Here is a 27,514-nt window from a genome sequence, read left to right as displayed (position 1 = left end):
ACCTCAATGTCAAGTACATTGTCCTGATTCAACAATTTCAAATACAACTAATTAACTAAGTATATATAAGTGATAAATTCAACAAGCTGACAATCATAATAACCATTTACCTCTGAGATCGTTGGAATCTCATATCCTGCGCCTTCACCAACAACTTCCTCTTCCATGGTATTAGAGACCTCTAATACCAACTTTTTCTTCGCCACAACTTCATATTTCCCTAATATCTCCTCTCTATCGATATCATCTCGATTACAACTACCTTCTCCTGATTTTCCATTGTAAGTTGTTGGTGCAGCTGTTGGGGATTCCTCAGTCGTAACCCATTTGGACACAAGTTTCTCCATTCGATCTAGTTTTTGGACCATTTTCGCTTCAGACTTCTTTAACTCATCTTGATACATCTCATGTATCTTCTTCAATTCTTCTTCATGTTTCCTTGTTGACTCTTCCTCCCACTTTGCCCTTTCTGTTTCAAGCAATGCTTGCAACTCCTCAGCTCGCTTCTTTCTTCCCCTCTTCTGACCCGGTAGCTTGAAGAATACTACCAGCTTCACAGCACCCACTCCTCTAACCCTGCCACTGTGTTCTGGATTCCCTAATACCTCAGTTAGCACATCATTACTACCCTTGGCTTTAAACACACCTTCAGCCTCCTCCTTTTCCAGTTTCAACTATGGAAATAAACATATATAAATCAGTTATACATATGCGTTTTATCAATCACATTGTGTATTTGAATAAATGCTACTTACAAATTTTTTAAACTCCTCCTCTACTTCAGTGTCCTTAAAATTTCCCAGTTTGTCTTGCCTTCCCTTTATCCAATATGTGTGCATGCTGATTTTTTCCACTTCCTCTTTTGATAGCTCTGAGGTCTGCCACATAGTACGAATAATATCAAAAATCATACAAATCTGAAGTCTGAAAGTAGACAATAAACGACCATACCATTTCAACTCGGATTCCTCTGTACCCCTTGCGAGACATCTGGTGGTTGTACTTGTTCTTTTGCCGTTTGGATATCTGCACTTGTCGGATTTCCTTGAAGGAAAATAGACAAGCCTAGGCGCAGCGGAATAATAAAATTTTATCTATTTTATCTATTTCCCCTTTTCCAAGATCTGTTAATTGTTATTTCATATAAAGAGTGATAGAATGAAATACCTTTTCTGAAGAACTATCTACAGTTGCAAACGAAGTGCCCACAACTCTTAATCCGTGTATCACGAACAAAAAAAGAAACAACACAGAAAAGAATAACTAATCAGTAATCAACCTTAATAGTAGCAATCGCAATGATTGCCTCTAACAGAAATCGATACGAGATCAAAGAGAGAGTAAGAAAGATTGTAATTAGCCGAGACGGTTTCGGAACGATTCCTCTTGCCCCTTGTATGTGTGTTAGTCGAAATATTGGGGTTAGGGAGTCTATTTATAGACTTCTCAAAACCCTAATCCCAGTTGTGTTAGGTAATTAATTAATTAGAATCTTATTCGGAATAAGATTACTAATTAGATAATTAAATAAACACTTATTATTATCTAAATAATAACTAATTATATTTAGATAATATCACTAATCAAATTAGTAATTTATTTATTGTTAGGGATAATTAATTAGAGTTTGAATCTCATTAAAATCTCTAATTAATATTATTAGATAATCCTTTAATTTAATTCACAACTATAATCCAATTATAATTATTAATCAAATTAATTTATCCCTAATTTAATTACAAATTTCGGCCCATATATTAGTGTCTCACTAATTACATTTTCGTCCTCTGGTTCCAAGTCCCATATGCGACCCATTATGTCCTTTATTGCCACTAGCCGTACATATCCTTTGAAATTAATTCATCATGATTAATTCCAACATATATATAACGGAATACCGTCGCGAGCTGTTACCACTCACCGACAGGTATCCCCGCACCATCCCAGTGCGTAGCAAAAACAGCACAGAGTATCTCCCAACATCCTGAGATACTCCGACACTGGCCACAATGACCAGTGTCTAGCAAATCATATCTCATCTCAACCATATATACCAACATCAGGAAATGACCATTGAGTATAAATCCACTATGACAAGCTATTAATTAACCAGTATTCTCTATTTGTCATGTTTATCTCCTAACACAACCCATATCAGACATTCCAGAACCATATCATTACACAAGTCCATAGCATTCATGAATTCCAACTCAACCCAATGTCATACGAATCTCAAGCACTCAATTTACACAACACATTATGATCCCTTCAACGTCAAGTCCATTGTATCAAACCCTGACAACTTAATTCTGAAAAAAAACATATAGAACCCCACAATCAAATAAATATATATCAACTATCACTTACTTGGTAATTCAAGCAACTCCAACGAAACGCTAAGTCATGAGTGCTACCCGTCAACTTTTTCACTATCGTCTAAAAATAACAAATAATTTGTTTTATTATCTTATTAAACGCACTAATTTATATAAAATAAAACAAATACTATTCGACAAATTTAATGTAATATTTCCATAAATTAATCGTTTAAAACATTACAGAAGATAAAGTAACATTTAATCAGATATGAAATTTATTAATTCATCCTATGCCCATAGTACCTACAACTATCATAGCATGAGACAAAACAATTTGTAATATTTTTTTCTAATGTTAAATAACTAATATGAATTTCAGAGGTTGCAACTTCAACCTATGGTTCAAACTTAACTAAATTGTAATATTTGGAACCCAAATGGAAGGTTTGGTTTTTTTCTACATAGTGATAAAATATTAACCAATAAAGATATACTTAGTTGGCTCTATATACAACTTGTGTAAATATAATAGCTTTATCATATTTCTTTGTGGAGAAGAAAAGAATTACAACTACAATATATGCGGATTCCAAGATCAATAACCCATTTTTTAAATAATATGGAAATAAAATCATTGTGATGCTGGAACCAAGAAGTAGAAAAAGACAAACTTAAAACAATAATTTAACAATATGAAAGATACCCACTTGTCATTTGAGAAAATAGTCTTACCTCTTAAAAACCTTCAAGTTTTGCACAGAAATGGAGAAGAGTAGACAGTAGTGCGGCTCCAACAAAAGAAAATCATAGGGTTTTCTACTCTTCTCTCTAATTGTACACGGCAACTAAATATAATTACTGTTATACCCTTTTTATTTTATCTATTTAAAACAATTAACCATTATCCTTTATATACTAACTTTATTTACCTTTATTGCCCTTTCTTTTTATTTGACTTTGATCAAAAGGTGGTTCTATATTTTTTTAACACTACTCTAATTAACTATATATATATATTTTTTTTTTTGGGGGGATGTTACAATATATCTCCCACTTATCGGGAGTGACGAATGCTCAATCTGACATTAACTATTCTGCAATTACTTTGTGTGATACCCAACCCTGCTCTCACACACCCCAGGCTCTCACCTGTTGGATCGTGCTCGCACAGAATCAAAGTATCAGACTCCATAATCCAGAATCACTAATTAACGAATGTTTGAGTCTGATGATTAGTTATACCTACTAATACCAATGAGATGAACAGTTGACACATTAGATAAATCAATCCATTCTGTTATCTCAAGTCGTGTCTCAATCCTAATGAACTCCTTCACCGGATCCATGTAACTGTCTAGATATCTGAATATCTAAAGCTTGTGAGATCAGCTTTCTGTCTCGACAGAAAACACTGTTACATGCAAGTCTCAACAGTAATATGCCAACCCCTATAACATATTACTTGACTTGGGTTTACTTTAAGTCTATTGGTCTATTATAAAGTACAGTCTCACTTCATGCTTGTATGAACACTTTATAACTACTTAAATAAACTTAGGGTTACTTTCTTTATGAAAGATTTGTGCCTTTATATATAGTTACATTTTAATGCTATATATCTGATTAAACAAATGATTAAATAAACAATTTATTCATTAATATTTATATCCTAAAACAATTGTCTTTAGGACACTAAACTCCAACATTCTCCCACTTGGACTAAAGCCAATTGTTTCTGAAAACATTCCCATAAGCGTTCGCATGACGATCATGAACCTTTTGGGGTAAGGTATTCTTTAAATGGATCCATAAGATTGTGCCTTGGTGGGCACTCTTTTAATTCTCACATCTACTCTTGTTGTTATCTCTCGGAAGAGATGGTAACGACTGAGGTAGTGTTTGGACGTATTATGAGACCGCGGGCCCTTAGCAAGAGCAACAACTCTATTGTTAATCTCATTAACAATGTCAGGTACCACGCCTAGTTCATTAATGAACTTGCATTCCAAACTTCCTTTTAGGTGCTTCCGAAGCTGCTACATATATATATACTCTGATTTAATTTACTGGCTCGGTCATGATTTCCTACTCGGAACTATTCCAGCTAATCGTACCTCTTTCAGAATAAACTTGTATTCTGTAAGATCATTTTCATCTGTTTGATGACTTGCATCTAAAAGTCTCCAACTTTCAAATTTCATCTCCATATACCCGGAACATATCTTCAGTCATTTTAAGTACTTAAGAATGTTCTTGACAACAATCCAGTGACCATCACTCGGATTGACCTATAATTGACTTTGTCATGCTTAAAGCAAAAGTGATGTTAGGTCTAGTGCAAAACGCTTTGAGCACTTTGTCAATGTATTTAGACTAGGAGGGGTCAAGCAGTCTTCTCAATCAATCTCCATAGATTTTAATCCTTAAGATGTAAGCTGCTTCTCCTAAGTCTATTATGGAGGATTTTATCTGATAACCAAAATTTTCACCAATTTCAGTATAGCTACGTCGTTCCCATTAGTAGAATATCATCGACATATAATACTAAGTAAACGACCAAGCTCCCACTAGTTTACATATAAAGGCTCATACGAGCTCCTACTAGCTTACATGTACAGGTTTACAAGAGCCTTCCCATAAGTCGTAGGCTCATCGTCTAACACGTGAACCTCTTCGTTGTCTCCCACTAGAAATCCAAATCTCTTTGGGATTTCATTGGCTCCCAATAAAAATCCAAATCTCTTTGGGATTTGATGAACTCGACCAGACATATGAGTCAGTAATGTCACCAGTGTCTCATCCTGTGAGACAGATTCGGTTCCACCTATCGCTTCCGCTATTTCAGCCAATCCTTCTTCATGAACTTCTTCAAGTTCAATCACGCTTTCTACTTGTGTTTCTAGAAGAAACTCTTTCTCTAGAAATACAGCGTGTTTGGATACTATTACTTTCGATCATCCGAATGATAAAAGTAATATCCTACTGTTTCTTTCGAAATTCCAATGAAGAAATATTTATCAGATTTAGGGTCTAACTTAATCTGATGCTATGTATTTAACATGTGCTGAACACCCCTAAATTCTCATGAAAGAGAAACTGGGTTTCTTTTCCTATGAACAATTCAAATGGAATAGAACTTGGCGGTTTTGTGGATACTCGGTTCAAGGTAAATAAGGCGGTTTCTAGGGCGTAGCCTTAGAACATCTTTGGAAGAGAGGTTGTGCTCATCATGAATCGTACTATATCTAATAGAGTACAATTTCTCCTTTCAGATACATCATGGTGTATACGGAGGAGTCCATTATGAGCGAATCCTATATTCAATTTAGATAATTCAGAAAATCATTAGAAAGATATTCTCCACGACGATCTAATCGAAGCACTATAATATTCTTTCTTGTTTGTTTTTCTTACTTCATTCGTGAAGCATTTGAACTTTCTCAAAATCTTCTAACTTATGCTTCATCAAGCAGATGAATCAATATCTGGTATGATCATCTTATGAAGCTAATGAAGTAACTGAACCTTTCTCTTGCTTGTGTTGACATATGACTACATACATCTGAATGTACTAGTCCTAGAGTGTCTGATACACATTCTCCTTTATTGCTAAAGGGTGTCTTTGTCATCTTTCTTTTAAACAAGACTTACATGTGTTCATTGATTCAAAATCAACTGAGTCTATAAGCCCATCTTGATGCAGCTTAGACATATGTTTCTTGCTTACATGGCCTAGGTGACTATCACAAGTAAGTTGAATTATCTATCCTTTAGTTCTAAAAGTAAAAGCACCATCATGGCCCTTCTTCTAGAGAGAGTTTAAGTACTTATTACAGTTCATCTTCCAATTCCCTTCTTTACCATATTGGTGGCATTCCCTTCTTGCTTTTATTGACTTGGGTTTAATGCATTTGTTCTTCTTGGAATCTTTAGAATTGGCAAACTTCCCTTTCTCTTGTGAGATCCCTCAATAACAAGTGCTGACCTCACTTTCGTAAGATTTGGGCTCAACTGACTTGAGCGTATTCAAAAGCTCTTCGATAGAGGTCTCTGAGTTATTCATCTGATAGTTCATGATGAACTTATGAATAAATCTTTGGGAGGGATTGTAGAACTAAGTCGACACTTAATTCATCACAAATCCAATACTAGAAAGCTTTGGTGAAGTAGTCAATCATCTTGACACAAAGTGCCACAACAGAAGAACCTTCTTGCATCTTGGAGTGAAACAATCATCGCTATCTCATAACTTTCGCATTTGAGTCTGTTTCTCAAAACACCTCCTCCAAGTGCATAACCATGGAATACGCATCCATGTTCTTATGTTGCCTTTGTAACTCTAGTGCCATAGCTGCAAGTATGATACATCCTGTACGTTCATCATCTAATTGGTGCTTTCGGTAAACATCAATCTTCTTGATAGGAGCATCATCAACAAGGACATTGGGTATCGACGTATCTTAATACATACCCAATCTTTTCGAATCTCAAAACAATTTTGACGATGGATATCAATGTATCTTAATACATACCCAATCATTTCGAATCCTCAAAACAATTTTGAGTTTGCCAAAAACAGTTGGTGAATTTTGAACTATTCAATTTGTTATCGGTTAAAATATTACGTAGATCCATTTTAGCTATGATGATTCAGAGTATTTACTTTAACTTGAGAGTGAGATAGAGTGACAGATGTTATTCATTTGCTTTAATATATTTCAATTTAAAACATAGGACTTTAATTTATTTTAAATTGCTCCCACTATTTTACCAAATTAATAACCCTCAATATTAATTCGAAGAATTTCACAAATCCCTTAGTGAGCTAAAATCCTAACTCCTGAAATTTCACCTTAAGTTTGCTCAACAAGCTAGTTTCATTCATTAGGTACACTACAAAAAAAAATGGTCTATTACGACGCTAAATTTTATGGTTTAACGACACATTTCAGTGTCGCTAAATGTTTACCCACGCTTTTTTTAAACGTCGTCCCAAGTGTCGTTAAATCGCATGTCGTTAAATTTAACGACGCATAAAACATTGTGTGGGTAAATTTTGCCCAACGACATATTGCATACAAGCGTCATGTTTCCAACACTTATATTGTTAGCGTCTTGATTTTTTTTAAAATTATTTATTTTTAATTTCAGAAATTTCCACTACGTTTTAATAAAGCGTTGCAAATGAACAACACATAATATTTGTTATGTCGTTATTTCGCTTCAGAAATATTATTAGCGTCTTGCATATCACGACACTTTAATTTAATAGCGTCTCCAAATTGACGACAGATAATTAAAAAGGTGTCTACATTTGACTACATAAAAATCGATTACGCCCCTAATGCAACGAAATTTCACGGCTAAAATACCCACGCTTGTAAATGTCCATATTTAGATACATCAGATACTAAATATTAAAATAATTATTTATCAATTCAGAAAGTAATTGATAAAAAATTTCTTAAAAAGTAAAATAAAAAGTAATTGATGGTAAATACTTGAATACAAAAATTTAATATATTAAACTAAATCAACCTTCGGTTACATAAATATCACTGTATTTCATGTATAGCTCACAAACACCTAATATAAAATTCCAAACGAATCAAATAGCCATCCATGAGCGGAACTCTTAGAGTTGTTGTGACTTTAACTGACCACGTTCTATGAAATAGTACCGAACCATATTCATCTTCATCAACATGGCAATATGCTGGCCTTATTCCTCCTGCAAGTCCCAATGTAGCTAACCTTTAAGGTAATCACAAGCTCTGCTAACAACAAAAAAGCAACCATAAAATTTTGAATCAAATTTCAAATTAACAAACTAATCAAACTCAACACTCATCATATAAGTACGTAGGAAAATTTTGAAGCATGAGAACTAGCAAACTGGTGGGGCTGCTGGAGTTGTTGAACTGAATTAATAAGACCTACAAAATGGTAATAAAATACATGGCAATATTTAGCATTAATATGGATATGTCACTAACTATGCATATTTACAAGATAAACACACCATATACAACTCATTTCTATGATAAGCCAAATAAATTGAGGAAAGAAAAAGAGCTGTAGAAAGAAATAGGCCTAAAAAATTAGTTGAAGTGCACAAGCAATCCCTTAAAATTACACACACAAATGCGGATATCTCTGTCAAACTAGTCTTATTCCTTGTCGTGAAAACCATTATTCTGTCTTCTTCCGCTAGTAGAATAAATGATATCTAACTTTTGAAAATTTTCATGTAGAAAAAGAAACTAATGCATTCCATTTGAAAAATAAAGCCAATTATAAAGAAATTGAAAAGTAGGCAATTTCTGCCAACAAATTACATAAATGTAATAAGAGTTCGATAGAAGAAATTACATCTACAATCAATAACATATTCTTTAGTGTGCAGTGAAAATAGAACAAAATCTTAACAACTTAGAGAGGCTCATAGAAGAACTAGTAAAAATATATACCAACACCGCATATCAAGCGAGTTCTTTTACAGTGTACAACCATAACCCTGACAGCTAGACCTTGATATTCTTTTCTATTTTCTATTTTCAGATTTAAAGGATTAGTGTTGTAGCCCCTCTGTTCAATAATCTGTAAGCAGCAACAACCATAACCCATTGAGACAAGGCCTACCCATTCAATTATTTTGCACAACAATTTCATTAATTTTAGGTCCTCTTGGTTTGAGTTAAAGAAGTACTTCAGCTAAGGATATGTGTCTCAATAGAGAATGTGTCTTACCATTTATTACCAAAAAGCTCTATCCCTTGTGAACTCCAATGACTCTAAATAGCCTCAGATATCTAATCAATGTTTATATTGCTTCTACGTTTTTTGGGTTGATTTAAAGTAACACATAGAATATCCAATCGAAGAACAAAACCACATGAAATTGATTCAAAATCCTTATGCCTGAGATTGAGGCAATGCTTACTCTAGGAAACAAAAAATATTGAAAGATATACCTTACAGTACTTAATTTTTTAAAATAGTAAACAAACGTGGATCACAACATCTTTTTTTACAATTGGAACAAAAGCATACCTTCAGACATTTACTCCATTTAGGATATGTTTGGGCATTTAAGAGCAGAGCATTTCCATTTTGGACAGCAGCATAACCATGCATAGCAATTTCATGAACAACAGTTTAACGGGTCAGAATCACATCAATTTGGGCATTTTTGACGAAGAGATCATCTAGAACAGCAACAATAGGACATCCATAAGAAACAGGGCATTCCAAAAGACTAGATTGCCGAGTATTATAAACATGAAAATGCTATGGTCACACTCGAAGTCTACTAGAGCATAACCATAATTACAACAATGAAATTGAATAATCAGTTTTACGGTATTAGTTCTTCCTCTGATCTGCCTATTTTGTCACACCATCAAGTTGACAAAATCATGTCATTTGGACTATAAACCACATAATCACAAATTAAAGGGTACCAAGTAAACCATAACATCTTCTACTGTGTTTCTGTAAGACTATCAACGAAATATGGTATGTGAGCATCAATAATCATAAGCAATAACTGAAACATACTACAAGTGATAGTTGAAACAAATATCTGCTAGACCTGACCAAAATTGATAAGTCTGCAATTGATAAGCAATATCCAACAAGAAAATATTGTTTTCAGGTACAATTGATAAGCAAACTTTGACACTGCTGAAAAGATACGAGAATAATTGAGCCATTCATCAATCTGCAAAGAAAAAACAAAAAACAAAGAAACTTTCCTCATCAATTAGCATACTTAAAAACACCACAGTGAACCAAATGAAGAAAATAGAGAAAAGACAAAAAAAAAAGGAACAAAAATTGGATATCAAGTGGAAAGGGAAGTTTTTTAATCTCCATTTCCGTCACTACCATCAGCAAAGATTAATCTCATCCTCTGTACTCAAGCACTTTATTTAGGTTTGCAAAGAAAGGGGGGAATTTAAAAAGAAGCAAGGGGGATATATAAAAAGAAGGGGGGGACATACATTTCATAAGCCTATGAAGGTTAGATTATAGCGTCTGGAATTGTTTGGGCAGTAAAAAGAGAAGGTCGAATTAGATAGCAATTATTGCAACTTCCTGAGGCGATTTTGAGAATTGATCTAAGAAGGAACTGAATCTGAGGTTTCTCAAAATGATTTGAGAAGTCAATAGAGGAAGCCAGATTCGGAGTATTCAAGCCAATGGAAAAACCATACCTAAACAATCAAAGAGGATAGCAACTGTCACGACTGCCGGAAGCAATTCCTCAAAGTTGATCTGAACGTTGCTGAAAATCGCGTGGAGAATAGGCATTAGAACTGCTCAAATTGTGAGCTTGCAGCGTGGAAGGGGCTGCTGCATTGTGCAAAGCAACATCTTGCTAGCCTTCTTTGGCTGGAAATGTGGTGGTGGTGGTGGCGGCGGCGTTACTCGGTTAGGGTTAGAGGGAGGTTGCAGCTCGTGGAAGAGAAGAGAACGCGGGATAATATTTTGTAGATAAAAAAGGTAGATAAACTAAAGAATTTTGCTAATTTATCCAAATTTTAAAATGACAATAAAATGTTTAGTTAGGAAATATGGAAACACGGTTGATGCAAAATTTAAACCGTTTTCAAACTAAAAAAACGTGGGTATTCTTTTTTACAAGTGTATTGAAATTTTTAAAAATATCACAGAAAAATTAAAATCATCATTAAATGATAAAAATCAATACAAAAAAAACGTGGATGAATTTATAAATACAGAAGTGAAAATCAAAATATCTCAAAATTTAAAAAATATTGCATAATTTTTCAATATTAATTCTTAACAGTTTTAACTTAAAAAAGTTATTATGACACTTTTTATCGACACAAAATTAAACCGTCTTTATATTTACATAAAATGTTGACGCTTAATTTCAAATCTGTAGTTAAATTTTAAAAAAAGCCAAAAAAAATTAAAAACATTATTAAGTGATTTTAAAACGCGACACAAATAGAAAAAGTGTTGTTGAATTTTTAAAATATAGGGACAAAACTAAAGACGTCTTGAAATTAAAAAAATACCAGAACATTTTTTATCGATACAAAATCTAAACCGTCTTTAACTTATAAAAATACTAACGCTTTTTTTTCAAATACGTTGTTAAATTTTTCAAAATGCCAACAAAATATTAAAAGCGTCGTTAAGTGATTGTAAAAGGCGACACAAAATTAAAGAGCGTGGTTGAGTTTTTAAATATGAAAATAAAAAATAAAAATATATTCAAATGAAAAAATATCGGGACACTTTTTCACGACGTAAAATCTAAACCGTCTTGAAAAAAATATCGATGCTTTTTTTTAAAGCGTAGTTAATTTTCTAAATATGCCATCGAAGCATAAAAAGCGTTGTTAAGTAACAATACAAGCCGACACAAAGATAAAAGTGTCGCTAAATGTGAAATTATGGAGACACAAATCGAAAAGCGTCACTACAAAAGTGTCGTCATAGACCAATTTTTTTGTAGTGGTAGATTCATGCAATCAATCACATCAACCATGTGATTCCTAGGTTATTGGGTTACTAACCGCATTAGTAACTAATATGCATTCATATTAATCCCAACCATATTGCACATTAGTTTATAAAAACATGAGTTTGCTCATCCAATTATCATAATCTAATTTAAGTATTACCCCATATTCGTGAAAACGATTTTCGATAATTCAGGTGTTACCATAAGACCCCGAACTTGAGTTTGCTCAACAACCCAAAGGCCCCTAGTACTGCCGGCTGAATTATAATATCAGGGAGGGGCAACCGATTTTAATAACTTGCTTATTTACTTAACTTTTAATTAGTGAGGGATTTTATTTTAAGTCTCATAATCTAACCTAGTCTTGATTTGCTTTAGCATACATCAGACACATACAATTTACATTGGTAGTTATGGACATGTCATCTAAATTATTCCGTTGAGCCAGAAACGGAATAAAGGTCACCCTAGGGTAAATACTAACTATTACATATTTATCCTTCAGGTCCTCCGTCTTTTCTTGGCGCCTTGATTTACAACAATATTTAATTTCTATACTACTTTAGAATACTTCAACTAATTTGAAGGGATTTAGGTGAGAAGAGAAATACAATAGAGAGTAGGTAAGGCAGGACACACATGCCCTATTTTCCAAAAAATACCAAAAGACTAAATAACAATTATAGAGGGGTGTAAATATGTCTATAACACCAAACATGCAAAGACTCAATTAAATAAATTTAATTAGTTGATTACATAAACTATTTATGTAATATTTTAGTTAATCAAATTAACCCTTAAATTAATTTTACTATCAATTTAGTCCTTTAATAAATTTTACTATGAAATTAACCTTTAATTAACTTTTGTATCATTTATATTTTATTCTAATTAAAATATATCAAAAATAAACTTAATTAGACTTTCAAAATATAACTATACAAATATTAATTATTTGTGTTCAATTATTTTACCAAAATTATATATCATGTTTAATTCAACCGTATCCATACAAATAATTAAACATCAAATAACTTTGCAAAATCAATTCCAAAACACAAAACTTTTAAGACGAGAGATTATTAAATTATTGCGTTTAATCATTTTACCAAAACCGTTTAACGTGATTAACTAATACATCAAACATGATTATTAAACACAAAATCGGTTTGCAAAATCAAATTAAAACACACACAATTACCATATCCTTTTATTAATTATAACAATTATAAATTAATAAACTTATATGGGTTGATTCGTTGTTCCTAAATTTTAATTTTGTATCAATGAAATAGTTAATCTAATTAACCTTATCAAAATAACTTTAATTAGATAACTCAATTCAATCTATAGAATTTAAAATAGACAACGATCAAAATCAAGTGGATTAATTAATTCCTTATATATTAGTTTTAGTTTCCGAAAAATCAAAATATTTAGAATATCAAAACATTAAATAAATGTGAGGGGGCGAAAACCGGATTCGCCCCATCGCGAATCTCATCCGCGACGAAGGGCAGCATTACTGCCAAAAGGGGCAGCAACGCCGCACTTGCGATCGACACAACAATTGTGTCAATTGCTGTGTTCGAAAGAACACATCAATTAATTAATTTTTTTATTGTTTATTTAAAAACTATTTTAAGTTTAAATCAAATGAAAACACTTTTAACTTAATTCGTTTATATCAAATTAGAACTCTAATTCCGATTTACATAAAACTTTTATATATAAACTTATAAACCGATTTATAATTTATATATAGTTATTTCTAAATATATATCCCTAATTAATCGGTTTTAACCGTTTCATTCGAAACGTTAACAAAATCAAATTCTTCAAAGATTAATCTAATTAACTCTTTTAACGATTCAAACAATTAAAACCCTTAATCCACAAAACAAGTATATCACATATACAAACATCGTTTTAATCAACCGTTTAATTCTACAAACCCCTTTGTTAATTAACCGAATCATAAAACATCTTAATCTCATCTTAACCATTTATCTTTAGATTAATTAACCAAATCAAATTTATTAATTAACCTAACAATAAATCTATTCAATCTGATTGAAAACCCTTTTATTTACATATATGAAATAACAGATTTAACATAGGCTCTGATACCAATGAAGGAAAATAGACAAGCCTAGGCGCAACGGAATAATAAAATTTTATCTATTTTATCTATTTCCCATTTTCCAAGATCTGTTAATTGTTATTTCATATAAAGAGGGATAGAATAAGATACCTTTTTCTGAAGAACTATCTACAGTTGCAAACGAAGTGTCCACAACTCTTAATCCGTGTATCACGAACAACAAAAGAAACAACACAGAAAAGAATAACTAATCAGTAATCAACCTTAATAGTAGCAATCGCAATGATTGCCTCTAACAGAAATCGATACGAGATCAAAGAGAGAGTAAGAAAGATTGTAATTAGCCGAGACGGTTTCGGAACGATTCCTCTTGCCCCTTGTATGTGTGTTAGTGGAAATATTGGGGTTAGGGAGTCTATTTATAGACTTCTCAAAACCCTAATCCCAATTGTGTTAGGTAATTAATTAATTAGAATCTTATTCGGAATAGGATTACTAATTAGATAATTAAATAAACACTTATTATTATCTAAATAATAACTAATTATATTTAGATAATATCACTAATCAAATTAGTAATTTAATTATTGTTAGGGATAATTAATTAGAATTTCAATCGCATTAAAATCTCTAATTAATATTATTAGATAATCCTTTAATTTAATTCACAACTATAATCCAATTATAATTATTAATCAAATTAATTTATCCCTAATTTAATTACAAATTTCGGCCCATATATTAGTGTCTCACTAATTACATTTTCGTCCTCTGGTTCCAAGTCCCCTATGCGACCCATTAGGTCCTTTATTGCCACTAGCCGTACATATCCTTTGAAATTAATTCATCATAATTAATTCCAACATATATATAACGGAATACCGTCGCGAGCTGTTACTAGCAGAACCTATGATATTCCCTCAGAGCAATTAAAAAGTCAGGTTGATAACTGATGTTAACCTTTCTGCATTAGGTACAGTATAATACGATCCTTCATCAACTATATCCTGTCGGTTAATTCTTTACAACCATGGAATGTGTCAAGGTTATATATAATGAAGAGTCCGGTTTTACTTGTACAGGTTGAATTCACTCTGAAAAGATAAGTTAAGTGAAATGTTCATTTCTACTCTTAACTCTATCACCTTGCAAGGATTTCAGTCAATTCACCACAAGCGGCCAGTTAGATATATCTCCCACTTATCGGGAGTGATGAATGCTCAATCTGACATTAACTATTCTGCAATTACTTTGTGTGATACCCAACCCTGCTCTCACACACCCCAGGCTCTCACTTGTTGGATCGTGCTCGCACAGAATCAAAGTATCAGACTCCATAATCCAAAATCACTAATTAACGAATGTTTGAGTCTGAGGATTAGTTATACCTACTAATACCAATGAGATGAACAGTTGACACATTAGATAAATCAATCCATTCTGTTATCTCAAGTCGGGTCCCAATCCTAATGAACTCCTTCACCGGATCCATGTAACTGTCTAGATATCTGAATATCTAAAGCTTGTGAGATCAGCTTTCTGTCTCGACAGAAAACACAATTACATGCAAGTCTCAACAGTAATATGCCAACCCCTATAACATATTACTTGACTTGGGTTTACTTTAAGTCTATTGGTCTATTATAAAGTACAGTCTCACTTCATGCTTGTATGAACACTTTTTAACTACTTAAATAAATTTAGGGTTACTTTCTTTATGAAAGATTTGTGCCTTTATATATAGTTACATTTTAATGCTATATATCTAATTAAACAAATGATTAAATAAACAATTTATTCATTAATATTTATATCCTAAAACAATTGTCTTTAGGACACTAAACTCCAACATTCCTAAACAATAAAGCCATGTATATATGTGTATTTGTTAGCATGGCACATACAAACTAACAGATTAAGAGTAAAGCATATACGTAAATCAAATGGCAAACCATGTGCTGATTTGTAAGCCGATCGAATACAAACTGATGTCCGTCGTCCTTATTCATGAACCGGTAGTCATCAGGAACCTTTTGCAAGACCTCTACATCATCCTTGTGGGGCATGATATACTTGGACGTAAGTAAAGACTTGAAGTTCCTCCATTTGGTTGCAGCAGATACCAGGACTTCCTTCTTTTGACTCGGTGATAGCACAAACAACGACTAAAGAACAGCATACAAGTACAGTCTAAAGAACAGCATACAAATAACGTCTAAAGAATAGCATACAAATAACATCTAAAGAACAGCATACAAATATGTGTATACCGTAACAGATTCCCAAAGCTGTTCCTTTGCATCAGCTGTCACTTGTCTCCAGTCTTTGTACGCAATGGATATCCTCGTGCGTGCCAACACTCCTATAGAAGATTGCATCCACCCAAACTCCTTGCCAATAGGATCTCCATGGTGATTATACTTAATGTTCATCTTCTTCATTCGAATCATGGCTTGGGTCAGCCACGCCATAGTCACGGTCTCACGTTTTAGCAGTTTTAACCCACCAGTCACATTTGTGACTTCAGGTTCGTCGACAACAGGTGGCGATTCAGAGGGAGGTGAACTCGATTGACGTTTACTGAGGGTTGTGATCGCTGTCTCGTCATTGTTGGGTGACACTTTACATTTTCTCTCAGTCTGATTGACCCTCTTGCGTTCTAATGACTACTTAGCAGCTTGCTTTATTTTTTTGCAAGTTGTCGTGCATGTGTTTTTTCTGGTGCTCCTCTTGTATTAGAGCTGGGTGCCATGATGATATTCCTGAAGTTGCATCAATCAAAACATAAATGAAGGAAACTTGTAGGTACATGACATTAGGAGTATGCACAATAACTCACAATCAATCACATTATAACCAAAGCAAGTTCACACACAATAACTCAAGCAAATCACATTGATTTCATCAAACATTAATTATTCCAAAGTGTACAAGTAAATCCAGATTGACATACATTGTATAAGAACAAGCACACAAACAATTTCATCATAATTTCACTTATCAATCCAGATTGCTTCTTCTCCTGGTCTAGCATATGAAACTGTACAATCGGTGTCAACATCATCGAAGGCAGGCACATTCAGTGGATGTTCATCGAATATCCTGCTGTTATCATCATCATAATAATCATCATCAACCACATCAGCTTCATCTTCATCATCACATTTGAAATATTTATCTGGGCACGTCACGACAACCGACCATTCAGGATCCAAGGGGTCCTCAATGTAAAATATTTGCTTTACATGGGTAGCCAGCACGAATGGATATTTCAAATGACCAATTCTATCTACTTTGACCAAAGTAAAGCCTAGATCGTCTACTTTCACCCCTCTAGCTGACTCAACCCAATCACACAGGAATACTGGAATCCTAAAGTGGTAGTAGTCCACCTCCCAAATCTCACTGATACGCCCATAAAAATTCATGTCCATAGTCTTAGGCCTTTTATCCTTTGCGCTTGCAAACTGCAAAGCATCGACAACTAAGAAGACACCACTGTTTTGAACTGATTTGGTAACGTCCCGTTCTTTTGTGTTGCAATCAATGCCGTTGACATGATAACCCTGATATGTAGGAACGTGACTATTCGGTCCAGAAGCAAGCCACCTCAAGGTCTCTGAAACGGTAGACTTGTCAACTCTTATTTCATTTGAAACCTGACAAATGAAATCATTTATAGTTAGTACACAACAGCCCATTACTTCAACCAGATATGCATAATTACCCTGACAAATGAATTCATGTAAAAATTACCCTGTTTTTAAGCCAATCGGGAAATGTCTTGTTTTTTCTATCTCTCATCCACTTAGGATTCTTTTTTTGGCCGGGATAACTCAACTCTAAGAACTTCATATGCTCCCTGCAATTCATACATATTTCATAGATAAGCAATAATAACTTATTCTACAAACAAACAAAAATAAATCAAAATCACAAGGTATACACGATAGTACTTATAGAAAATAAGGTTGTACATCTTCATAGTTTTGCAAAACTGTTAAATGAGCCTTATGCAGTTGTTCTGAGTCCACCTGTACAATTGTAGGGGCAGATAAAGACTTGCATCCATTTACTAGTCTCTTCACGTTTCTTTTAGGAAGCCCCACAGTTGCAACATCTCCATTACTCATATGCGCTTGAACAAATTCTACGGCTTCTTCAACAATGTAGCACTCCGCAATGCAACCCTTAGGAAATTGTCGATTATAAATCATTCCTTTAAAAACTTTCATATACCTCTCAAAGGGGTACATCCATCTATAAAATACCGGACCGCACAACTCGACTTCTCTCACAAGGTGTAGGGTTAAGTGAATCATTATGTCAAAGAAAGAGGTGGGAAAAACTTTTCAAGCAAAGAGAGGGTATTGACAAGCTCACTTTGGATTTTGTGAAGGACTGATATGTCGATTACTTTAGTGCAAACAGATTTAAAGAATAAGCAGAATCGAATGATGGCAATTCTAACAGGTTTGTCCAACACTGAACGCAATGCAATGGGCAGTAGCAATTGCATTATAACATGGCAATCATGAGACTTTAAATTACCTATTCTGGAATCTTTTAATGAAACAAGGTTCCGTACATTAGATGAAAAATGAGAGGGAGTCTTTATATTAAAAAATGAATTGCAGACAATCTTTCGTTCTTCCACATGCAAGTTGATCTGACTTATAGGCAACTTGTCTCTCTTGTCACCAGATGTGGGTTTCAAGTCAGTACGGATCCCCATATCAATCATATCATTTCTAGCTGCAACTCCATCCTTTGTTTTACCCAATATGTTCAATAGTGTCCCAAGAATAGACTCACAATAATTCTTTTCAATATGCATTACATCTAGATTATGCCTGACTGGAAGGAATTTCCAATATTCTAGTTCGTAGAATACAGACTTCTTCTTCCAACATGGTCTAGACTCAGGGTCACCCTTATACGGAACAGATTTCTCACCCTTCCCATTAGCTTTGGGCAAGCATTGAACTCTTTCATATAACTCCTCCCCAGTTAATGGTTTAGGAGGATCATCCTTTTCTACAGTATTATCAAAAGCAGAAGCTTGCTTCCTATAAGGATGGTTTCTTGCAGTCCACCTACGAGTCCTTATATAAGCCATCTTTTTAGAATACTTCAACCTTATCGGTTTGGTCTGGTAAATGCATATAGGACATGCATTGTACCCTTTAACAATGCTCCCTGATAAGTTCCCATAAGCGGGAAAATCGTTAATAGTCCACAACAAGACCCCTCTCAACCTAAAGTATTCTCCTCTCACTGCATCATACGCCCGATCAATTCCATCATCCCACAAGACTTTTAGGTCATCTATTAAAGGCTACAAGTACACATCAATATCATTTCCAGGCTGCTTGGGTCCGGAAATTAACAAAGTTAACATCATATACTTTTATTTCATACATAGCCATGACGGAAGGTTATAAACAACCATTATGACTGGCCAACACGAGTAGGTGCTGCTAAGATTGCCAAATGGGTTAAAACCATATGAAGATAGTCCTATCCTAAGGTTCATAGGTTCACTACCAAAATCTGGCCACTTAGTGTCAATCATTTGCCAAGTTGGGGAATCAGCTGGATGTCTCATCAATCCATCCTTTTTCCTACCAGTCGAGTGCCAAGTAAGTTCCTTAGCGGTAACTGTGGACTGAAACATTCTTCTAAACCTTGGGATTGGTGGAAAATACCATAAAGTCTTAGCTGCTACCCCTACCTTCTCTGTATTATCCCTAGCTAGTTTCCACCTATAGACATTACATGATGGACATCGAGTAGCACCCTCATTAACATCTCTATACAAAATGTAGTCATTAGGACATGCATCAATCTTCTCATATTTCATCCCTAAGGCATGAAGAATTTTTTTAGCCTCATTGGCAGACATTGGCGTTTCATTCCCATTAGGAAGTAGGGTGTGAAACAACAATAAAATGTCAGTATAACAAGACTCGGTCAGACTATGTTTAGCTTTCAGATTAAAGGTTTGTAGTAAACCATTCATCTTGGTGGATTTAGTACAACCAGGATACAAAGGCTTGTCTCCATCATGAACGAAATGCATAAATTCATCTGACTCTACTGAGCACCCATCTTCTTCTAAGTCTCTCCCTAAGTCATGGTTCATTTCAACTGTTTCAGAACTCTCACCTATATGATTTGAGTCTGCAATAGAACACTCACCGTGCCATACCCAAGTTGTATATGTTTTCATAATTCCATTACAGATTAAATGATCCTTAATAAAGTCAATACTACCACCTCTGAGGTTACAACATTTGACACAAGGACAGAAAATATAGTTTGAGTTTGTAGCATTAGCAGTTGCAAACTTCAGAAACTTTTGTAAGCCTATTCTAAACTGTAGTGATCTCCTATCAGCCACCATCCATGATTTATCCATCTTGAACAAACATAATCTATAATCAGTTGTATTCTAACTAATAATTAACAATAAACACATACATTGACAAACATAAAACAGCAGAGAAACCTAAAATGTATATGTAAATGTATCTGCAAGACTATAAACCCAGCATCAAAAGTACATTAAAGAATCATCTCCAAAGTAAACACAACATCAAAAGTACATGAAAGAATCATCCAAAGTAAACCCAGCATCAAAAGTACATGAAAGAATCATCCAAATAGAACAGCATTGCCAAAAAACCAGATAAACATAAAAAATAACTAGATATACTAAAACCACATAAAACCCTTATTTCAGAATGTCAATACCTAATTTTAACCAAACAAACTTCGAATTATAGAAAGAATATGCAGTAGATTAAGTCAAAACTAACATGCATATAGTATAATAATTTCAAGAACAATCGTCATGAACATAGCGTAATGTGTTAAATAAACCCTAAAACGAACCTTACCGAGATGAAGAATTAACGAGTTAGAAGACGATTCACCCGATTGAGAGAGATAAACCAAGCAGGAGAAGATGAATTGTGTTTAGGGCTTTTGCAGAGGTGGAGATCGAAGGAGAAGAGGAGGATCGAAAGACTGGGTTTAGGCTAAATTGGCCTTATATACCCCGTTCTTTTTTTAAGTGCGCAAACTAAAAGTTAGAGTTTTTGCTCCCCCGCTTTTCTAAGTTTTGGTTGCCGCTTTTTTATTTTCGTACAACAATGACAGTCATTTATTCGAAGTGTCGTCTGATGCTTAAGTGACTTTTCCATCAAAATCGTGTTCGTTTGGGATGACAGCATACTGTAACCGTAACGTCATCTGAGACGTGAGCGCATTTTTTTTTCGCCTTCCGATGACATAGAATTAAAATACTATCACGAAACATATTCAAACGACACGAAAACAAATGTCTGTCATGTATCTTGTGTCATGTGAAAGGGAAAATGGCATAGTGTAAATTGATACTTCCCCAAAAATGACTTATCTATTTTGGCACCCTATCCCTAAATTCTACTAAAAGCTGCTGAATTTTTATTGCAATTATATTTTGGTATCCAAGCTTATCTTTCTGCTTTGATGTTTAATTTTTCAACCATCTGTAGATAGTTCATTATTGGATCAATAGCTTGTTTATATAGCGATAACAACGGCACTACTTCTGCACCTCCACCGTCTGCTGAATATACTTCTAAAATAAGAGCAACAAGTTCAAGATTTGAATGAAAAATATGGATGCCTACAGGTAGAAGTAACTCTGTTATGCCAACAGTTAGAAAATTGTAATGATGAACAAATTAATTGTAATAATGAACGACCTATTGTTTCTTGCTACCTTGGTTGTCTATCCTTTTGTTGCATTAGAATTGTGATTTTGGAATATTGTTTATATAGCGATAACTTAGTAATCACTTTCAAAACTCTAGCCCTTAAAGTCCAAAAAATTTAGAACATTGGAGTAATTTTGGATATATTATCTGATTAGTTTGATGATTTAAATTCTTATTTTTATTATTTTGTTGCATGGGATATTATTTCTTAGTTCTAGAATTATTTAAAAATCAATATAGTATACAAATTTAAATTTGATGAATTATCAGGTATTATATATATGTTAGCAACATGTTAGCAACGACTTACCGATAACATAGTTATCAACTTAAGATACATGTTACCGACGACATTTTAACAACAGTATTACAAACGACTTCCACACGATTCAAGTTAGAAACTACATACAAACGACTTCCCTACAACACATGTTTCTAAATTCATGCGAAATTCAATGTGAAAATTACCGACGACATGCCAACGACATATCTATTAACGATGACTTAACAACGACATATGTCGTGTCAAATAACGACACCGATTAATTCTTATGGTTGTACACTTACAACTTACCAACAACCATGTTGTCGCTAATGCCAACGACAATGATTTTGTCGTCGGTAACCATTTTCCCAACAATCAATCTGACTACGACATTAGTTTCGTTTGTATGTCCTCAGTAACTTATATTACCGACGAAAATATTATGATTACCAACGACATTGTGTCGTAGGTAAACAGTTATTTTCTTGTAGTGGCAGATTTATGGGTGAACCTAGCAATGAGCATTGGCAATAGACCTGTTCAAAAGCCCACTGGCCCGCCCAACCCGTCCAAGCCCGCTCTTCAAAGACTGGGCTTGGACATATATGTTTCGTAATAGACCCGGCCCGGTCCAAGCCCGCTTAGGCCCGCACATAGAGTAGGTTGGGCTTGGGATTTGTCTTAAAACCCAAGCCCAACCCAGCCCGACCCGAAATTTTAATAATAATTTTAATTTAATAACTTTTATATTTTAATAAACTTTATATTCTAAAAATAAAAAATTTAAATTTCTTCACCATAAAAATTTCCAAACCATATATTTTTTAGAATTGGTGAACATGTACATATTGTTGGTCCCTTGTAAGGTTGAAAATATAGTTCCAATGGGGGGTTAGGAACTATTTTACCTTTTTAAAATAAATTGGGCAGATTTCTTTTCTTCAAGAAAAGTTTATCTAACAGCGGCGCTTACCACTCAGCAAGACACTGGCTTAGTCAACTAGTGACTAGGACAGCTTCGTTGCTTAGGTCAGGAAATAGCACTTAGAGTCTATTCCTGAACCTTCTCGTTGGTAGCGCACAACTCAGCTTGACCTCTTTTACTTGGTCAGTTTTAGTTTGTTTTAAGCAAGCAATATGAATAAGGAGTTAAGGTTTAGAAATACTTCACTCAGCAGATTTATCCAGGTTCGGCTTCTTCTAAGCCTACGTCCTGTCCCCGGAACACCTCCGAGATTTCAAATCCTCTACTGAGCTCTTTAAAGGTAGAGCCTCAAACCTTTTACAATATCAGCAATTGAGTATGATAAGAGTACCTTCCTCTATACTTCTACTCAATCCTAATCTCTCCGTTGAGTACTTAAAACCGAGTACTCAGCCTCTCCTTTCTACTTCTAGAAATGATAAAGATTTTGTCCTAAACAACAATTGCTAGAACACCTTAGATGATTGAAAAACAATCACTCTAGACTTTTACACAAATGAATAGACTTTGTAGTGTAAGAACTTTGCTTTGCTTTTGATGGAGAACTTTTGTATACGTTTGGTCAGCGTAGCGGCTCTTGCTCAAAGTTCTCTGCAGAATGTGGATTCTGAATGGACTATTTATAGAGAGCTGTGAGAGCTTCTGGTTATTTCGAATTTCAAAATAACCGTTGGAGAGAAACGGCTACAGGTCGCTTTTACTGAGTCTGCCAGCAGTTCTCGTTAGCCAATCAGATTCCAGCGACTTCTGTTCTTCGGTCAGTGAGTCAGTATGTTCCACCATTTTGGGTAATGTCAACCAGACAGCTTGTTGTGTCTTCTGACCTTTACCTAATGAGGAAATACTTTGTTTGGAAGCTGTCTTATGGTCAGTAGCTGTCTTGCACGTTTTGTCGAGACAGCTCAGCAGCTTCATACCGAAGTTGTCTACGTGGATCTTCTCGATCCTTCTTTACTCAGCATGCGTTTCATCACTTTAACGGCAACGTTTTGGAGATACGCGGGCTGAGTGATCTTTGGCTTGTTTGACTTGGGCCTTGATTTCCATATAGGGCTTGAGCCTTATGATCTTTACGTCTTATGATAAATTATAAACTCAACATTGAACAAACACATTAGTAACACTAAATCAAAGCATTTAAACTTAGTGTGTTATAGAATATTTACTTTCACTTAATTAATTTTGTCAAATCAAAATCCTGTGGAAAGGTGTTTTAACAAACTCCCCCATTTTGATGTTGGCAAAACTAATCAGCAAGGAACTCAGTATGAGCTCCCCCATGATAGTTGACCTTTTTAATTAAGTGAACTCCCCCGTAAGGATAGAACTACTGACTTAGTTTTATTCTAAACATTCTAAGGTTTGGCTGAATAAGCCTAAGATCAGTTTTCAGTTATAGGTCAGCTTATGGGTCATATTCTATTTTGCTCAGTATTCAGCGGAAGTGATGTATAGTGACAGAGCGCGCTGAGCAAATTATTGTTCAATGAGTTCTTATTTGACAAGTTCAAACATCTATATGCAGCATGCATTTATATAATACTTGGCATTTAAAGGATGAATAATCAACAGTTAAAATATGAATGCAAGTATTTCAGGAGTAACAGAAGTTAGGCATAAAATAAAACAACACAAAAACAAACATTACAAAACAAAACAAGATAAAGTTCTTCTTCCTAACTTCTAACACTTAACACTCTAGTTTCTCTAACACTCTAGAGTTCCTTCTCCTTAGTTGCCACTTTTCTCCCCCGTTTTGCTAGCATCAGCAGTAGGCAAATTAATCGGTAGGGGCAGGAGATTTGGCCTGATCCTACAGCACACGTATTTGACCCTCCAAGGAATTCATATGACTGACCATAGCCAGCATGAGTTCAGTCATTCTGGTCATGTGAGCGTGTGTGGGTTGCTGCGTCTGGACAGAGGAGAAGTGATTGATTAATTCATGGATTTCACGCAGAATATGGTGAGTGATAGGTGGATGAGAGGACTGAGCAGGAGTCGATGGAGTAGGTGCTTGTTCTTGAAGCAGAGTGCTTGCTGAGGCGATGACACGCCGACCTGACTCAGTGGCACCAAGGTGTGCATATTTGGCAGAAGTGGGTTCACACTGAGGGCCTTGTGTAGTGACAGGACTACGAGGCGTGTTGACCTCAGGTGCTGAATTGCTTTGAGTTTGAGGTGGGAGTGGAGCTTCTTTTGGACTTACAGGGGTCTTGGCTTGTTTCTCTACGGGAGGAACAGAGGCTTGATTTTGTGGAGACCCCTCTTGAGCAACATGGCCCTCAAGAACAGGTTCTTCAGCTGTTCGCAGCTTCTTCTCAGCTGACTCAGCTAGGTCTTGATCAGCTTTCCTCTTGTTGCTTTCTATGAGCCTTATCTTTCGCGGGACAGTATGAATATCCTTCGAGCATGCTCCCTTTTTCTTCTTCTTCTCAGCTTCAGCAACCTTAGATGGCACGGTGGACGGATTCTCAGTTGGAGGTTCATTGATTGGTTCCGTACCCTCAGCAGTGTGAGCGGCTTCAGCCATAACATCATCTATAATGGCATCAAGGTTAGCCAGATTTTCCATTTCTCTAATGGGTTGCTCATCCTCAGCCATAAGATTCTCCTCCTCAGGAGTGGCATTTTCATCATATCCTCTAAGAGGTTGGCTATGTGAGAGTCCATTCAGCAGACGTGCAGTGATAGCAGTTCCCGTTGAACTTATTTCACCAACAGTCTCTATGTTCTTGTCTTGTATTATCCTGGTGATGAGAGAACCTAAACGGAGCTTCCTTCCGCTTCTTTGGAAAGCTCCGACCAAAAATACAGGCATGTTGAAAGGAGTGCTGGTCAGCATATGCCAGATGAAACATTGTTCAAAATTAGAGGCAGATGAGGGAGAGCTGAGTTTAGGGAAGATAAAGTTGGTCAGCAAAAAGTGAGCCATCTTCTGATTTTTGCCCATGCAGGTGCTGGGTACTTCTCCCTTGTAGTTTCTGGGTTTACAGAATCCCTTCATCTTCTCTGCGATGGCTTTCGGTATCGGCTCCTTTGTGGTTCTGAATTGGATTCCTGTATTTGGTATCTCTAGCAATGTAGCTAGATATTCAGGGGTTATCACTATCTTTTGACCCTTGACTGTGGTCTCCAGATAGTCAGAGTAATCTGCATCAACATGTAGGTTGGAGTAGAACTCTCTTACCATTATAGGATAGGTTTCCCCGGACAGAGAGAAGAGACCTGTCCATTTGTTGTTTTTGATCCATTCACAGAATGGAGTCTCTGAAGAGATGAAGTCAGGGTGGAAGAATCGACTTCTTAATACCTCTTGATTCTTAGCCCAAGAGTGTACTTTAATCATTTTTCTCATTAGGCTAGTTGAAGGACCAGCCTGGTCAGAGGATTTGGGAGTTGGAGAGAAATAACTTTCGTTGTAAGACATTTTTGAAATTTTGAAGCTTTCTTAGAGTTCAGTGTATATGTGACGAGGGTAGTGGGTTAGTATTTACTATTTATAGATTTTATGGTTTAGGGTTCCGTTTGAAATTTAATCCAGTTTTGCTCTGGGTTGTCCAATCGCCAGAAACCCTGACACTTATGACACTATTAAGACGTTATTCGGCGCATGCGCAGTACAGGTGTCACCTCGCGTGTAGTGACATTAAATGCTAATAAGTGCTTCTACTTAGCGTTTGTTGATATAAACGTTTCATATTCTGAGTAGTCAGTACATTCTTTAGGAATGGCTTTAAGTTAAAGTTCGAAGCTAATTTACTCAGTGTGCAAGATTACTCAGTATTGTATATTTAGTCAGTTTCAAGAGATACTCAGCAAACAATAAATCATTCAGCATGTAATTCACTCAGCATTCAATATTCATTTAGCACAGGAATTTACTGAAGAGGATTAAACATACCAATTGCTTCTCTCAGTATGCTAAATTGCTCTCGTGCTAGAGGCTTTGTAAAGATATCAGCAAGCTGCTCGTCTGTTGGTACATACGTCAGCTTGATTTCTTTCTTGAGTACATGATCTCTGATGAAGTGATGTCGTATACTGACATGTTTCATCCTGCTGTGTTGAATTGGGTTCTTTGAGAGGTCAATTGCACTTTTGTTGTCGCATTTGACTTCAATTGTCTTTGTTTGAACACCATAATCTTCAAGATGTTGCTTAATCCAAAGGACCTGAGCAACACAACCTCCAGCAGCAATGTACTCAGCTTCAATTGTGGACAGGGCTACTGACGCCTGCTTCTTGCTGAACCAAGATACAAGACAGCTTCCTAGGAATTGGCATCCTCCATAGGTGCTTTTTCTTTCCAGCTTGTCTCGTCCATAGTCAGCGTCAGTGTATCCGATGAGTGTAAAATCATGAGTGTTTGGATACCACAGACCTGCATTTACTGAGCTTTGCAAATATCTAAGGATCCTTTTTACGGCTATGTAATGGGATTCCTTAGGGTTAGCTTGATATCTAGCACAATAACATACTGAGAACTGAATGTCCGGTCTACTTGCTGTTAAGTAAAGTAAAGAGCCAATCATACCTCGGTATAACTTGCTGTCTACTGACTTACCATTCTC

The 27,514-nt window shown here is 35.2% G+C and overlaps 1 long non-coding RNA gene across 2 annotated transcripts; it reads right to left on the bottom strand.

Annotated features, from left to right (window-relative positions):
* Nucleotides 1-7,819: 7,819 nt before the first annotated feature.
* On the bottom strand, nt 7,820-10,863 carry LOC136226514 (uncharacterized). 2 transcript variants are annotated; one of them, XR_010687754.1, is made up of 3 exons: nt 10,538-10,861; nt 9,372-10,041; nt 7,820-8,254 (listed from the first exon to the last, which is right to left on the bottom strand). It is a non-coding gene; the product is annotated as an uncharacterized lncRNA (long non-coding RNA). The 2 variants fall into 2 exon arrangements; XR_010687753.1 differs by having other exon boundaries at nt 7,820-10,041; nt 10,538-10,863.
* Between the last annotated feature and the right edge of the window lie 16,651 nt (nt 10,864-27,514).

This window comes from Euphorbia lathyris, chromosome 4 (assembly GCF_963576675.1).
Source record: "Euphorbia lathyris chromosome 4, ddEupLath1.1, whole genome shotgun sequence".
NCBI classification, from domain to species: domain Eukaryota; kingdom Viridiplantae; phylum Streptophyta; class Magnoliopsida; order Malpighiales; family Euphorbiaceae; genus Euphorbia; species Euphorbia lathyris.
Note: the sequence above shows the minus strand (reverse complement) of the source record. Positions and strands in the feature narration are given on the sequence as shown.